The sequence below is a fragment of the Giraffa tippelskirchi genome, chromosome 6 (genome assembly GCF_054371585.1).
Source record: "Giraffa tippelskirchi isolate mGirTip1 chromosome 6, T2T-mGirTip1v1.2.pri, whole genome shotgun sequence".
Classification (NCBI taxonomy): Eukaryota; Metazoa; Chordata; class Mammalia; order Artiodactyla; family Giraffidae; genus Giraffa; species Giraffa tippelskirchi.
This window is the reverse complement of record NC_137280.1, coordinates 171,723,185-171,737,122: the sequence shown is the minus strand read 5'-3', so window position 1 is coordinate 171,737,122 and position 13,938 is coordinate 171,723,185. Positions and strand designations below refer to the sequence as shown.

The 13,938-nt window shown below is 41.6% G+C and overlaps 2 long non-coding RNA genes across 2 annotated transcripts in view; one reads left to right on the top strand and one right to left on the bottom strand.

Annotated features, from left to right (window-relative positions):
- LOC145511091 (uncharacterized) overlaps window positions 1–13,938 on the bottom strand; it is a 277,792-nt gene that overhangs the window by 50,788 nt on the left and 213,066 nt on the right. The gene's annotated exons all lie outside the window — the stretch shown is intronic.
- On the top strand, window positions 2,525–13,936 carry LOC145511097 (uncharacterized). Its single transcript, XR_014057499.1, has 2 exons — window positions 2,525–4,906; window positions 11,676–13,936. It is a non-coding gene; the product is annotated as an uncharacterized LOC145511097 (long non-coding RNA).

The window sequence follows — 13,938 nt, the reverse complement described above, 5'->3', positions numbered from 1 at the left end:
AACCTCTGAAATCCATCGTCTAGTCAAATCTACTAAATGAAGGGTTGAGGGACTTTAAAATTACACGTATTTCCAGCATTTCAGAGAATCTCATTCACACCACAAAACATTGTTCTGCCTGCAATAGAGAGACTTCATTACACACTGACGACCAAAAAGATACAGCACGAAGACCGGAAGGTGGGACAGAAACGATCACCCGTAAGCACACAGAAAGGGAGCTTGCTTGTAGCTCACATAACTAATTGCCCTCACCCAGCTGGCACTTGCGTGAACATTTTCTATGAAGGCCCAAATGCTTGTGAGATCTGTTGGCATAAACAAAAGAAACAGATGTTCCAACTCTGATACCAAGCAAACTTGAAAAGGAAACTATACATTTAGGGGTGAGCAGACCACAGAGGAAATTATGGACAGGTCCATCTTTCTGGAAGCTCTAGAATTTAAAATGCTACTGTTATAGTAAAAAAATTTTTAAATGAAAAGGACAACCCCCCTTTTTAATTATAAGTTTTCAGATTCTACATGATATGTAAATATGCATAAAAGGATAAGATAGCTCAGCATTTAACTCTTAATAGTCAGTACAGAACTATGTCATCAAGTATCCTATTGGGGAAACCAACTTGGAAAAGTGTGGGCTTGTTTTCTTACCACTTGATCCTTCCTGTCCAGTAGGATGTATACTTCCATTCTGCTCCCAAGAGCAGCCTCAAGTAGGGCAACTGTCTGTGTGGTATATTAGAGTCACCTTGAAACACCTCCCTCCTCCAAGAGATCATCATGCCTCAAACTGTCACCATAATCAGTAGATAAAGGGAAAATTTGTAAGTTGCATTCAAATTAGAGGAACACAGTCAATACCCTCTATAATTAAAGCTAAAAGCTATTGCATAAACTATCAGGAAGAGTAACACTACAGAAGTAATTCCTCTACAAACAAGAATAATTTTCACTCATAATACAAAGATAAACAACACAGTTTTTAAATGAGCAAAGGATTTGAGTAGATCTTTCTCCAAAGAAGATAAACAGATAGCCAAATAAGCACATAAAAAAATACTCCACATCAGTAGTCACCAAGGAAAACAAATGAAAACCACAACAAAATACCATGCCATACCCACTAGGATGGCTATATGTAAAAAATAGCAAATATTGGCAAGAAAGTGGAGAAACTGAGAACACGTCTACAATGGTGATAAGAATCTAAAATGGTATAGCCATTTTGAAAAACAGTCTGATCATTCCTCCTACATTAAATAAACATAGACCTACTACTTCACTTAGGAATTTCACTCCTAGGTGTATACCTAAGGTGATGAAAACACATGTTCACAAAAAAGATTTGTACTCAAATTTTCATAGCAGTATTATTCATCATAAAAATGGAAAACAATGCAAATTATCATCCATTGATGAAGGGATAAACAAAATGTGCTATCTTCTTACAATAAAATATTTATTCAGCAATTGAAAAGAATGTAGTACATGCTACAACGTGGATGGGTCTGGAAAATATCTTGCTGAGTGAGTGACACCAAACACAAAAGGCCACATATTATATTATTTCATTTATATAAAATGTTCACCACAGGCAAGTCCACAGAGACAGAAAATAGATTAGTCATTGCCTAGAGCTGAGAGGTTGGTGGAGATGGAGAATGACTGCTCTTGGTTACTTGGTTTTTTTCTGGGGCAACAAAAATACTCTAAAATTATATTGTGATGATAGTTTCACAACTCTGTGAATACACTAAAAAGCATTTAATTATACACTTTAAATGGGTAAAATGATATGGTATGTGAATTTTGATTCAACCAAGGTGTTAAAAAAAACAAGGTATGTCCATATTGATGGATTCTTTAGGTCCAATATTGTTTTTAAAGCTAAGTTTACTTGGAAGAGAAGATCTGTTACCAAACACTCATACTTTTGATCATATAGGAGTTTATCACTTCATCTAATCAATCATTTAGCATATGATTCAGCACAAATAGCTCAAACATTTGTCTTTCACTTCTATCACACTCCTTAAAATTGTTTAGCTATAATTTGCTTTTCCTAATCCAGAATCTGCCTGCAGTGCAGGAGACCGGGGTTCGATATTTGGGTCGGGAAGATCCCCTGGAGAAGGAAATGACAACCCACTGCAGTATTCTTGACTGAAGAATCCTATAGACAGAGGAGCCTGGTGGGCTGCAGTCCATGGGGTCGCAAAGAGTCAGGCACAACTGAGCGACTAACACTTGTGACTTCACTAATCCAGCTTTAGTCACATTTCTTCCATCCTTGTTCGTCTTGACTTTGTGAATAGACAAGGGTTTAGAACCATACTATGATTGTGGTTACTTTTGTGGTGTCACTATAGCACTGTTGACCATTTTCTCCATCTTGGTATTTTTCCTTTGCCCTTACTGATCTCTTCTAACAAATTTTTATTGGAGTAGAGTTGCTTTACAATGTTGTGTTAGTTTCTGCTGTACGGCAAAGTGAACCAGCGGTACATATACATACATCCCCTCTTTTTTTCATTTCCTTCCCATGTAGGTCACCACCGAGCGCTGAGTCGAGTTCCCTGTGCTATACAGTAGGTACTCATTAGTTGCCTACTTTATACTTAGTACCAATAGTGAACCTATGTCGACCCCAATCTTCCAATTCATCCTACCCCTCCTCTCCCCCCGGCCCCCCCACGCCGTGGCATCCATACGCTTGTTCCCTGCACCTTCACTGATCTTACACTCTTGCTTCCACACTCCCTAGGACCTATCTGCCCTTTCTTTATGCTCCTCTTTGGCTGCCCATTTCTTCTCTCTCCTTAAAGGGAATTATTATTTTTCAAGATCTTGTCCTCAGTGCTCTGTACTTCTCTCCTTACATTTGTCCCTTTCATTCTAAATTCTGAATCCATTTCTCAGGCCAACTTCATATCCTAGATTTCAAAGGTATTTTTATACCTGGCCCAATGAACATTTTCAATGTTTTCTCTTCCTTGGTTATCTCAGTATATTTAGTCAAGCTTTTTAATGCCCCAACCATGTGCCAGAGATTATACGAGCCATGGGAAATACCTAAATCAATCAATAAGAAATTTTACTTGCTCATGACATGCTTATCGTCTAAGAGGGGGAGAAAGACATCTGGCCCTACTCGTACAAATGATTGTCTTGAGGTATTTTAGGTCCTATGGCGGCATTTTATACCTTCTATTCATTTCTAGTTCCTGTTTCCAGATTCTGTATTGATTCTTATAATAATATCTTTGCTGAGAAGCTTAACTTAATCCCTCCCTATTCTAAATTAATCTTCTGAAAACCATCGTGCATCTATTTTTCTGCTCACAAACTTCTAATGGCTCTCTTGTTTAAGGACCAAGTACAAATGCATCATCTTCACATTCAAGACCCTTTCTATACTGGCTGTCTTTTCATCCTTATCTTCCAGGCTCACTGTATCCACCCACAACACCTGCTTCAGGGGATCTGAATCACCACCTTTTGGCACATCTTTAAGACATTCTGCTTGTGTACCTTTGCTCAGAAGATTTTCTTTCTTGGCTGGCTTGCTGATTGAAGTTATGCTAGCTTCTGTAACAGAATATGCATTAATGGTTTAAGACAATAAAAGATCATTAGTCACTCAGGCTGACAGTCTTATGCGATGTTCCTGGTTGGAAGATGGCTTTTGTCCCACATAACGTTTTGAGATCCAGGTTTATTTTTCCTTTAGTGTCTCATGCCGTAGGACCCTGAAGTCAGGAAGATGGGTGGAGAATATGGAATGTGGTCCATGGGATGTTTTTATGAGCCACACCTAAAAGTAGTACACATCACTTCTATCCAATTCCAATGTCTGGAACTCAATTATATTGCCTCCCAAACTGCAAAAAAAGTCAGAGAAAAGCTATCCGCATATGAGCTCAGATGGAAAAGGAACTGGGTCTGTGAACACCAAGCAGTCTTTGTCACCCTGTGTTCCCCATTACTCCCCACTATGGAGAATCTATTCATCAAGGTGAGACCAAATTCCACCTCCCTGGAAAGCATTTCTTAACCACTCCAAATGGGAGTGAGAATTCTCTTTTCTGAAGTTTCACAATGCCTATTATCTTCATGTTTTTTATACTTGCCATTCAAATATGATAGTATTTCTTTTTGATTATGCGTGTCTTTTCTTCTCCAATGGAATTCTAAGCTCCTTGAAGGTATAATTTTTAGGTTTTTCATTCATTCAATATGTATTTATTGGATAAGTACTGTATAAAGACATAATATTTAGTAGCATATGAAGCACAAAAATTGATAAGAAATTGTTTCTGGATCTATATCATCATTCTGGAATTTGATTCAGAAGGCACTGCCATAATCAAGTCCTTTAAGACAGTGGAAGGAATCTTTTCAAATGGTCAACCATACCATGAGATGTCAATTCATCACAAGGATGATATTATGTAAATAAATAGATATGTGAAACAGTGCTCTTCACTTGACCTTCCTACATTGACTGACCATTGCCTGTTCATGCAGAAAAGATCTTCCTTACTATAATAAACAGACTTAGACAAACTACAGTCATTATTAAAAATATCCAAAGTCATGCAAGCTCACTAACTGAGCCACGCTTTAAGATTAAAAGTATTAGAGGAGGTTTATGACACCCTATATATGACAGCCTAATATTGGTGTATAATTATTCTGCAAGTCCATAAACACGCACCCAGCACTAGGATCTAAGGAAGAGAAAATGGGTTTAAACTGAAATGAAAAAGAAAAAATAGATTTAAACTGCTGCAGAAAGAATCTTGGTCCAATACATGGGAGATCTTATTTAAAATGAAGGAGAAGGCAATAGCACCCCACTCCAGTACTCTTGCCTGGAAAATCCCGTGGACAGAGGAGCCTGGTAGGCTACAGTCCATGGGGTCGCAGAGAGTCGGACATGACTGAGCGACTTCACTTTCACTTTTCCCTTTCATGCACTGGAGAAGGAAATGGCAACCCACTCCAGTATTCTTGCCTGGAGAATCCTAGGGACGGCGGAGCCTGATGGGCTGCCGTCTATAGGGTCGCACAGAGTCGGACATGACTGAAGCGACTTAGCAGCAGTAGCAGCAGTATTTAAAATGAATTAACTCAGAAATGATTTATTACATCCTTTTTGACTCCTAGAGAATATTAGATATGTTACAGTAAATGTGGATGCCTAAAAACCAAGGGATAAACTAAATAGCCTCTGGAGAGATCCTCCCCACCTTCCAAAACTTAAATCTTGATGTTTGAGGCTATTTTTGGCTTCCTTTCTAAGATGGCTCAGAAAGGAGCCTACACCATGAAAAGTAAAAGCAGCTCTTTATTTCTTTTTTTTCTGACTACTTCAAGATCTGTTTTTGCCACCACTTCATAAGTATTTCAATTACTTGTTCCCTCACCAATCCTGCAGCGAAGCTCTGCCCCCATCCCCCTTTTTACAGATGAAGATATTGAGGTTAAGTGATTTTCTCAGGGTTACAAAGAGACCTAGCAGCAATGAAGGAATGAGAACTAGCAGTTCAACCTGCCCGTGGATGAATAGATTGAGTTTCTGAGCAGCCTGGCTATTATATTGCAAAGAGGCCACGCAGACGCCTGGGTGGACGTGTAAAGACACCAAGCACTAGAAATGAAAGGAGGCTGCGAGGAGAGCCTTTTCCTTCTTCTTAATGACATCAGCGATTGTCTAGAGTTGGAAAGAAAGGCCCGTTAGAGAAAGAGCCTTTTAAACAGAGGACAGGCAGCGGGGGCACCCAGTTTGGGACCCCTCCTCAATGAGACCCTCGTTGTCTCTACCTGCAGACAGTGCCGCCGAGGAAGCCGGGCTCCAGGTCGGAGACGTGGTGCTGGCCATCAACGGCACGGAGGTCACCAGTGCAGAGCACGCAGAAGCCGTGCACCTTGCAAGGAAAGGTAGGTGGACTGCAGAGTCCGGGGAGAACCTGGTGAGGCAGAGATCCGAAATACAGCAGGGCATACCAACAGGAGGAGGAAGAATCCTGCAGAATGGGTACAACTTCACTCCTCTCCTGAGACTACCGTTACTGCCTCGTCCTAAACATGATCTCTCATAGAAGTTGAATCACGTGTCTGTCCCGTGTCTGTCCCATCATACTGATGGCCGGCCACAAAAGTGAAATCAGCAAATGGGAGCGAGAAAAATGTGTTCTGATTATTGTTGCTACGTCTCCTTAAACTCCTTGCCATGAAAAATCAATACCATTACAAGAATTCATTGACTGGGTCTCTTTTTTCCTTCTCCCCTTCTTTTCTTTTTTTTCTTTTCTTCTTTTCTTTAATTCCATCAGTTTTTAGAATTAAAAGCCTCGGGGTTTACATGTTATAAAAGAGAGAGAAGGAAATAAAGAAATGACAAACCTAAAGCTCCTACAGGTTCTACTTGAGGCCAGCCTTTGAAGCAATCTGACACAGATGGACCCACCAAGAGAGCAGTAGTGAGACACACCCTTCACCCCTGTATCCACTCACGTTAACCTTTGGGGAAAGGTTAATACCATCTTCATCTCTGCAAAACAAGTTACTTTCTTTACCACTGTTTTATAAACCCTCGTCTCCCCAGAGACCTAAACACATACAGCTGATAACTGCTGTGTTCCATCATGGGATTATTTGGTGAGGTGTCCTATTCCCGGCTTCCCAAAGGCGGCATGTGTACCTCTGTGGCCCCGAAGTATATTATCAGGCCATGAGGTATTAAACTGTGTGCATTTGGAACAGGACACATGTGCTAGAAGTATAACTTATTGCTGAGCAATAACTATCTCTTGACATTTCTCATGATGCCATCACGCTTGGGGGTAAGTGATAGCAAGAGACTTCACTGGTGCAGACCAGCACAAGAAAATTGTTAACAAATGCTGTGTCCTGATAAGCACGCTGAAGCTTTTGGGGTAGAAGTTAGCTTAGTATTTGGCTCTCTGTCAAGTATCTGCTGCACCAGGAATCCAAGGACACTATCAGCATGTGCAGCAACTACTTACAAGTCCTACACAAATCTTTATCCTTACGCAGTACACATTAGAAACCAAGACAATATGGCAATGATTATACTAATGAATTGACAGGATCGCATCCAGTAAGGGAGGGGGTACTAACCCTCGCTGCTCCATTTAGTTGTTCCCACGGTTCTTTCTCACAAATTAATTTTCCAGTTTTTGACTTAAATAAAACCTAATTTTAGTAATATTTCCGCTCTTAGTACTTCTTCTATTTTTCCCCAAGAAGCTTAATGTTCTTTATACCTCTGAAGCATTCAGCCTCAGTTAATGGAAGACAGAAAACATCTCTAAAATTTGAATGGGGTTTGGGGGGCTTTCTAAAACATGATGCACTAACATAGATACTGGGGAAAGAGCGTTGCGCTGTCCTTGGCAGTTAGCGATAGGCTGGTTTTACCTGCTCTTATGATCTGAGTTCCACCACTCCTTGTTTGCCAGCATGGACTTCTATCCTAAGACCCTGACCCTAGGGAACCTCCGTGTGTCTCTGCCAGTCCTTCTCAGATCCAACAGTGGAGATGTCTCGGAAGCAGAAAGGTGAATTCTAGATCTGAGATGGTACAGTGAGAACAGTAAGAGACTTTTAGGGAAAGGGGGTCATTTGGGGCCTGTGTATGTTTGGAGGGTAGGAATCACAGCCAATAGCAAAAGAGACCCGAAGACATATAGGGAATGGCTGAGGGACTGCCTCATAGTGGTTTTCTCCCCACTGCGGTCCTCGGGGTCCACTCCCCCAGCCCGCGCCACTGAAAGCCTGATGAATGGCAGCACCCGTTATGGACAGTCAGTGTGGAACATCAGAGGAGCCCTCGAGACCTAGCTTCATTAGGAAGCTGATCATTCCGTCCTCAGGCGTAATCTTCTGCACATCTCTAAGGCTACCAGCTTTTAACAGAGAAATAATAAAAATTAAAAAGATGCAAATAAAATGGAGAGGAAAAGAGGAAAAACAAGCTCTAAAAATAACAAAAAACTACTTTGAACACTGGATAATAATAAATTTGAAAACTAGATAAACAACATTGTTCAAAAGCATTTAAAGCACCAACATTAGCGTAAGAATAGACAGAAAATCTGTGTAGACTATTATAAAATATTTATAGAATAAGATAAGAGACCACCTCTCCTTTCCCCCATTGCCATCCCCACTTCGTTCCCCACTCAGAAGGCCACAATACCACTTTCATAACTATCCAGCTTTCAAAGAACAAATAATCCCTATTCTATAGAGTTTTTTCCAGAAAATAAGTAAGAGTGAATGCGTTTCAGCTCATTTTATGAATCTACGATAACTTTGATTCCAGAACCAGAATAGTATAGTATGAAAAGCACAATCATATGTTAATTTTATTTATGAATATATAGATAGACAAATCCTAAGGGAAAAAAAAATAGTAAATACCTGAATCAAACTATTTATTAAAATTATACATAATACATCATAATCAAGTAGGGTTTGTTCCTAAATAAAGATGGCTTATAAGAAAATATTTTAACACAATTCATCACATCAATGAATTAAAGAAAAAACTGCATAACTATATAAAAAAGAAAAAAATTCATTATCCGGTTATATATACGTATATATATGCATACATAAAATATATGTATGTGTCTTAGTCACTCAATCCTGTCTGACTCTTTGAGACCCCATGGACTATAACCCGCCACGCTCCTCCAGCCATGGACTTCTCCAGGCAAGAATACTGCATGTAGTAATGATAAAGGAAGGGGAAAAAACAGCATTACCGAGAGGCAGTGGGTCTATGAGAAGAACACACATGACCATGAAACTAAAAAAATGAAGAAGACAGAAGGGAAGAAATAACAGGAATAATTTAATTTTTATATAGTATTTTATAAATTTGATTTTCTTAGCAAGCCCTATAAATTGGTCAAAGTATTTTTGGAGTATATGGAATCTGAAACAAGCTTTTGGAGGTTCTCTTTGGGAGAGGAATTCACCAACTTGTCTAAAGAAAGTAAGAATTGTGAAACAAATGATTGAGCTTATTGTTACGTTCATATGAAACACAGAGGTCTTGAAATATATATTTACCAGGTGCCTATTAAGAGCGTGTTTAAAAACCTTAATGTTTACACTTGACTCTTGTGTCTGTTTGCATAAGCTTCTTAAAAGTCTGTCTGATATCTTTTTGATTGCTATATATCTCTGCACAGTTTCACTCCCAAGTATGTGAAACTTTGGTAAAATCCTATCTGTACTGATTGCTACATTGCTGATTTAGATAGAGAAACGTCAAGTAACTTTTCTCAAAACCTTAAATCTTAAATCTAACTGTATGTCAGACTCACCTGAGACACTCTTAAATACAGAATTCATGGTGGTGGCCTGCATGTTTGCAATTTTAATCAGGTCTCCCTGCTGTTTCTTTTACAGCCAGCCCAGCATTAGTACACAGCCCAGCGTCTTGGAAGCACAGCCAAAATCTTATAGACATAAGATTAAAGACCCATTGTGTTAGCTTCTGGTGCGGGTGTTACCATATCTTCCTAGCCCAGCAGTAGAAGGAGGATCCACTGTATGTTACAAGGTCAAGTTTTCAATAATTCTAGTGAAATAATAATTCCATTCAATCAGAATAGACTAACATGTTAGTATATGTTATATATTATAGAATAGGGCATAATAAAAGTAATCAAATAGCAATTTTATTCAGAAATACTAATCACACACCTAGAAAAATTGCCTCGGTTTGATCAATGGAAATACCAAAGCAAGAGTTTTAAGAAAGCACTCAGTGTCACACTGGGAATGACAATAGCTCCATGTGAATTTTTCTTTCATTAGGTCCCTCATACTTTCTGGTTTGGGCTTTTATAGGGCTTGCTTCCTTAGTCAAATAGAGAATTTAATCATCAAATTGCGGATTGAAAAGTGAAAAGTGCTGAACAGAAAGAGAGGGAGTGAAAAACACTGACGCTTAGACAACCTGGAAGTCCTTTGGATGCATTAGGGCTCCTCTGTGTCCTGACAGCAGGCTGGACTCAAAGCGGACATGGAAGAGTCTGGAGCTAGGACCTGGCGGTTGAAGGCAGTGCCAGCCCCCTGCGCCCGCCCTCGGGGACACTCCTTGTCTTGCACTTCGCTGTTCCACGCCTTCGAGGGTGGTGGGGCTTGTCTGACAGCAGAGGTGTGACTCTGACACCGTTTAAGATTGGTGGCAGGAGAAGAAGACAGTGATCCAAGGAGGAAGTGTGAATTAGAAAAAGAAATCCTTTTTCTCTCTCCTGTAGCTGTAAATAACCTCACCCATGACTCCTTACTTCCAAAACCCTCTAGGCCAAAGGGCTAGGGAAGAAGAGTTTTCTGGAGAGCTCTTTCTTTTTGAGGACTTCCTCATCAAAGAGCTGAATGTGCTAAAGGCGTGGATTTTCAAACTCTCATCTCAGGAAACAAAGAGTTCTCTTAACTCTTTCACCTCCCTACCTACATCCTTCCTCCCACTCACACCCAAAAAGCGGGAAAGATTTCTGGGGTGTGCAGTGGAGGAGGGCGAGGGCTGTGTGTTTCATTTCACCAGGGTGGGGAGGGACCTAGGGAAAGAAGTAATGGCGGTGGGGGATTGATTGCAGCATCCGTCCCGGCATTGATCACCAGGGCTGATCAGGCTGGCCGGGCGGGTGGCCCCTCCTCCCTCATGCGTGTGTCCCTCCTGGAGGGGCGCGCTTGGTCGAAGAGGACCACCGTCCCCGATGGGGGAGGACCGGTCTTTGCATCAAGGCTATGTGAGTGGCTGCACGCTCCAGCTAGAATCTCCAAACAAGCTCTCAAGCAGTAATGGCAGGGCTGAGGAGGGGTGTGGAACTCATGATTCTGTTGTTGCAAAATGTTGGGGGTGAGAATGAAAGCATCCAGGGAAACGAAATCAGAGTCAAGGAAAGGCAGAAGCGTGCTGGTTGCTGACAAAGACTGTGCTGGTGAACAGTGCCTCTCAGCAACTTAGACTTTCTTGGGACTCGCCATTTCAACTGTGGTCCAGCATTACCTGAGGGCTCCTTACAAATACAGAATCCCAGGCCTCATCTCAGACCTACTGAATGAGGCTGTGCACTTAAGAAACCCACTGGGTGATTTCTATCTACACTTAGCTTCAGAAGCACTGAAATAGGACACTGGCATGTTTTAGGCACCTGGTAAATTAATAAAGAAATAGCAGAACCGCCGCTGCCGCTAAGTCGCTTCAGTCGTGTCCGACTCTGCGACCCCATAGATGGCAGCCCAGCAGGCTCCTCTGTCCCTGGGATTCTCCGGGCAAGAACACTGGAGTGAGTTGCCATTTCCTTCTCCAATGCATGCATGCATGCTAAGTTGTTTCAGTCATGTCTGACTCTGTGCGACCCTATGGACAGCAGCCCACCAGGCTCCTCCATCCACAGGATTCTCCAGGCAAGAATACTGGAGTGGGTTGCCATTTCCTTCTCCAGCAATGCCCTTCAGGGAGATCCAACCAGTCCATCCTAAAGGAAATCGGTCCTGAATATTCATTGGAAGGACTGATGCTGAAGCTGAAACTCCAATACTTTGTCCACCTGATGTGAAGAGCTGATTCACTGGAAAAGGACCCTGATGCTGGAAAAGATTGAAGGCAGGAGGAGAAGGCGACGACAGAGGATGAGACGGTTGGATGGCATCACGACTCAATGGACATGAGTTTGAGCAAGCTCTAGGAGATTGTGATGGACAGGGAGGCCTGGCATGTTACAGCCCATGGAGTCACAAAGCGTCGGACACAACTTAGCGACTGAACAACAAACCTAGTATTTAATTATTTTAACACACACATTAAAATGACTGTGTATAAATAATCAAATGTGATGATAACATCAAAAGTCTAAAGTCTCTGTAAATGTCAGGTCCAGGTCCTCCTGGCCCAGTATGGACCTGCAAAGACTATAAAAATCACCACCACCTAACAGCTGTTTGGAACTCAGTAACTCCCCAAACATCAGACTCATGTCCTAACTCTGGACGTGAAATACTTTCCTTCTAATATAATGACACCATGGTGCAGCAGGACCATCTGTATCCCTGCCCCAGAGAGAATTTTCTGGTGCACTAAGTTATGTTTTTGGCCAGCTGAAACTCAAGTTTAGCTTGATCAGTATCAGAGAAACCCATATGCAGTCTTTGTAAGCAAGAGGAAAATGACCTCGAGGGGCAGCCCGCTGCGGCAGCACATAAATAAGTTGGCAGATGTATCAGCTATGCATATTAGTCCAGGAGTACAGTTCTTTGGGGACTGGAGTCCAAAGACAAAGACATTTGTGGGTTGCTGGTCAATCTGGAGCATTTCTTCTAATTTTTCTCGATGTGTTTTTGACAGGAGCTTAAGGGCAGTTCAATAAATTAAAATGTATTTACATGGCAATGAAGAATTTTCTTGACACGCAGAGTTATTTAATTACCAAGGTGCTTTGCGTGCTGCTAAAGTTAAGACTGTGTCAGCCTTTCTGGGACAAATCTTTATTTTCAGGGCCATGTGGCTCAGCCAGGAATGATCCCTTGGGTTGGAGCTTGTCATTTATATAAGAGGAGTCTCCTCACTGACCCCCATTTCCATAGACAGCTCTAAACAGATCAGTAATCTCAATGTCAGACATCATGATGAAGTCAGCGCTGCCAAGGCCAAATGTCCCCCTTCAGGGATGTGGCCTCCATCTCGGAGGAATTGTAAATGAAGTCATACCCCATTTGCAGTCTTCAAAGCATGTCAGGGTTGCTGTCTGTCTGAGTGACATTCAGAGAATTTTCTTGAGGCATCAAGAGGTAGGCATATGATGAAAGTCTGTGTTCACGCTGGCAGCATCGAAGCACAGTTGGTTGACAGTGACCTCATGTTATCAAGGACAGGGACAATTTTTCTCAAGCTCTTCACCAAACCAGTTCTATAGAAAAGGGAACTCCCCTGAAGTCCAGGCTTTAAGAAGGAAAGAATAAGAAAGACACTCTAAGAAAGACACTCTAAGAAAGTCAGGCACTGAAAGCTCTGGGTCCAATCCTCAGTACTAATTTGGGTTGGCAAGAAAATAGGGTAAAAGACATGTATGCCTCAAGCCTCCTAGACTTTTGGTCAAGTTCAAAGGTGAGTAATTGATTTTGATCAGAGATGACATTGGCTGCATACAATGGCAGTGGTTTAGACCCTCCCTTTAGCTAGAGCAGATCAAAGAAGCTAATTATCCTGAATAAAAGTGAGATAGAAAAGCCAAACATCACCTATCTTCCTTCTTTGGATGTAAATCAAAATATGTTCAATACTTAGCTTGCTGTTGTTACAGACAGAATGAGAAGACCCGAGTCATGCATAATTAGACCCAACTAGGCCATGTGGTTGAAGAGAAGGAATTCTGTCTTAGAACCAGGTAACCCAGATCTCACGTTTGATTCAACCCTTAGAGGAAATAGGTCCTGTGTGTTCACTGGAAGGACTGATGTTGAAGCTGAAACTCCAATACTTTGGCCACCTGATGCAAAGAGCTGAGTCACTGGAAAAGACCCTGATGCTGGGAAAGATTGAGGGCAGGAGGAGAAGGGGACGACAGAGGATGAGATGGCTGGATGGCATCACCGACTCAGTGGACATGAGTTTGAGCAACCTCCGGGAGTTGGTGATGGACAGGGAGGCCTAGCATGCTGCGGTTCATGGGGTCACAAAGAGTCGGATACGACTGAGCGACTGAACTGAACTCATGAGCTCTAGGTCCTCAGAGAAGTCACTGTACCACCCCAGTTTTCATTTTCCGACTTGACCTGAGAGTTTCACTGCTGGAGAACTCTCAGATCCATTTCAGTGGTAGAATTCTATTTCATTGATTCCATCTATGGAAACTACAATCTCTTTTCCATTCATTCCTTCTGGAA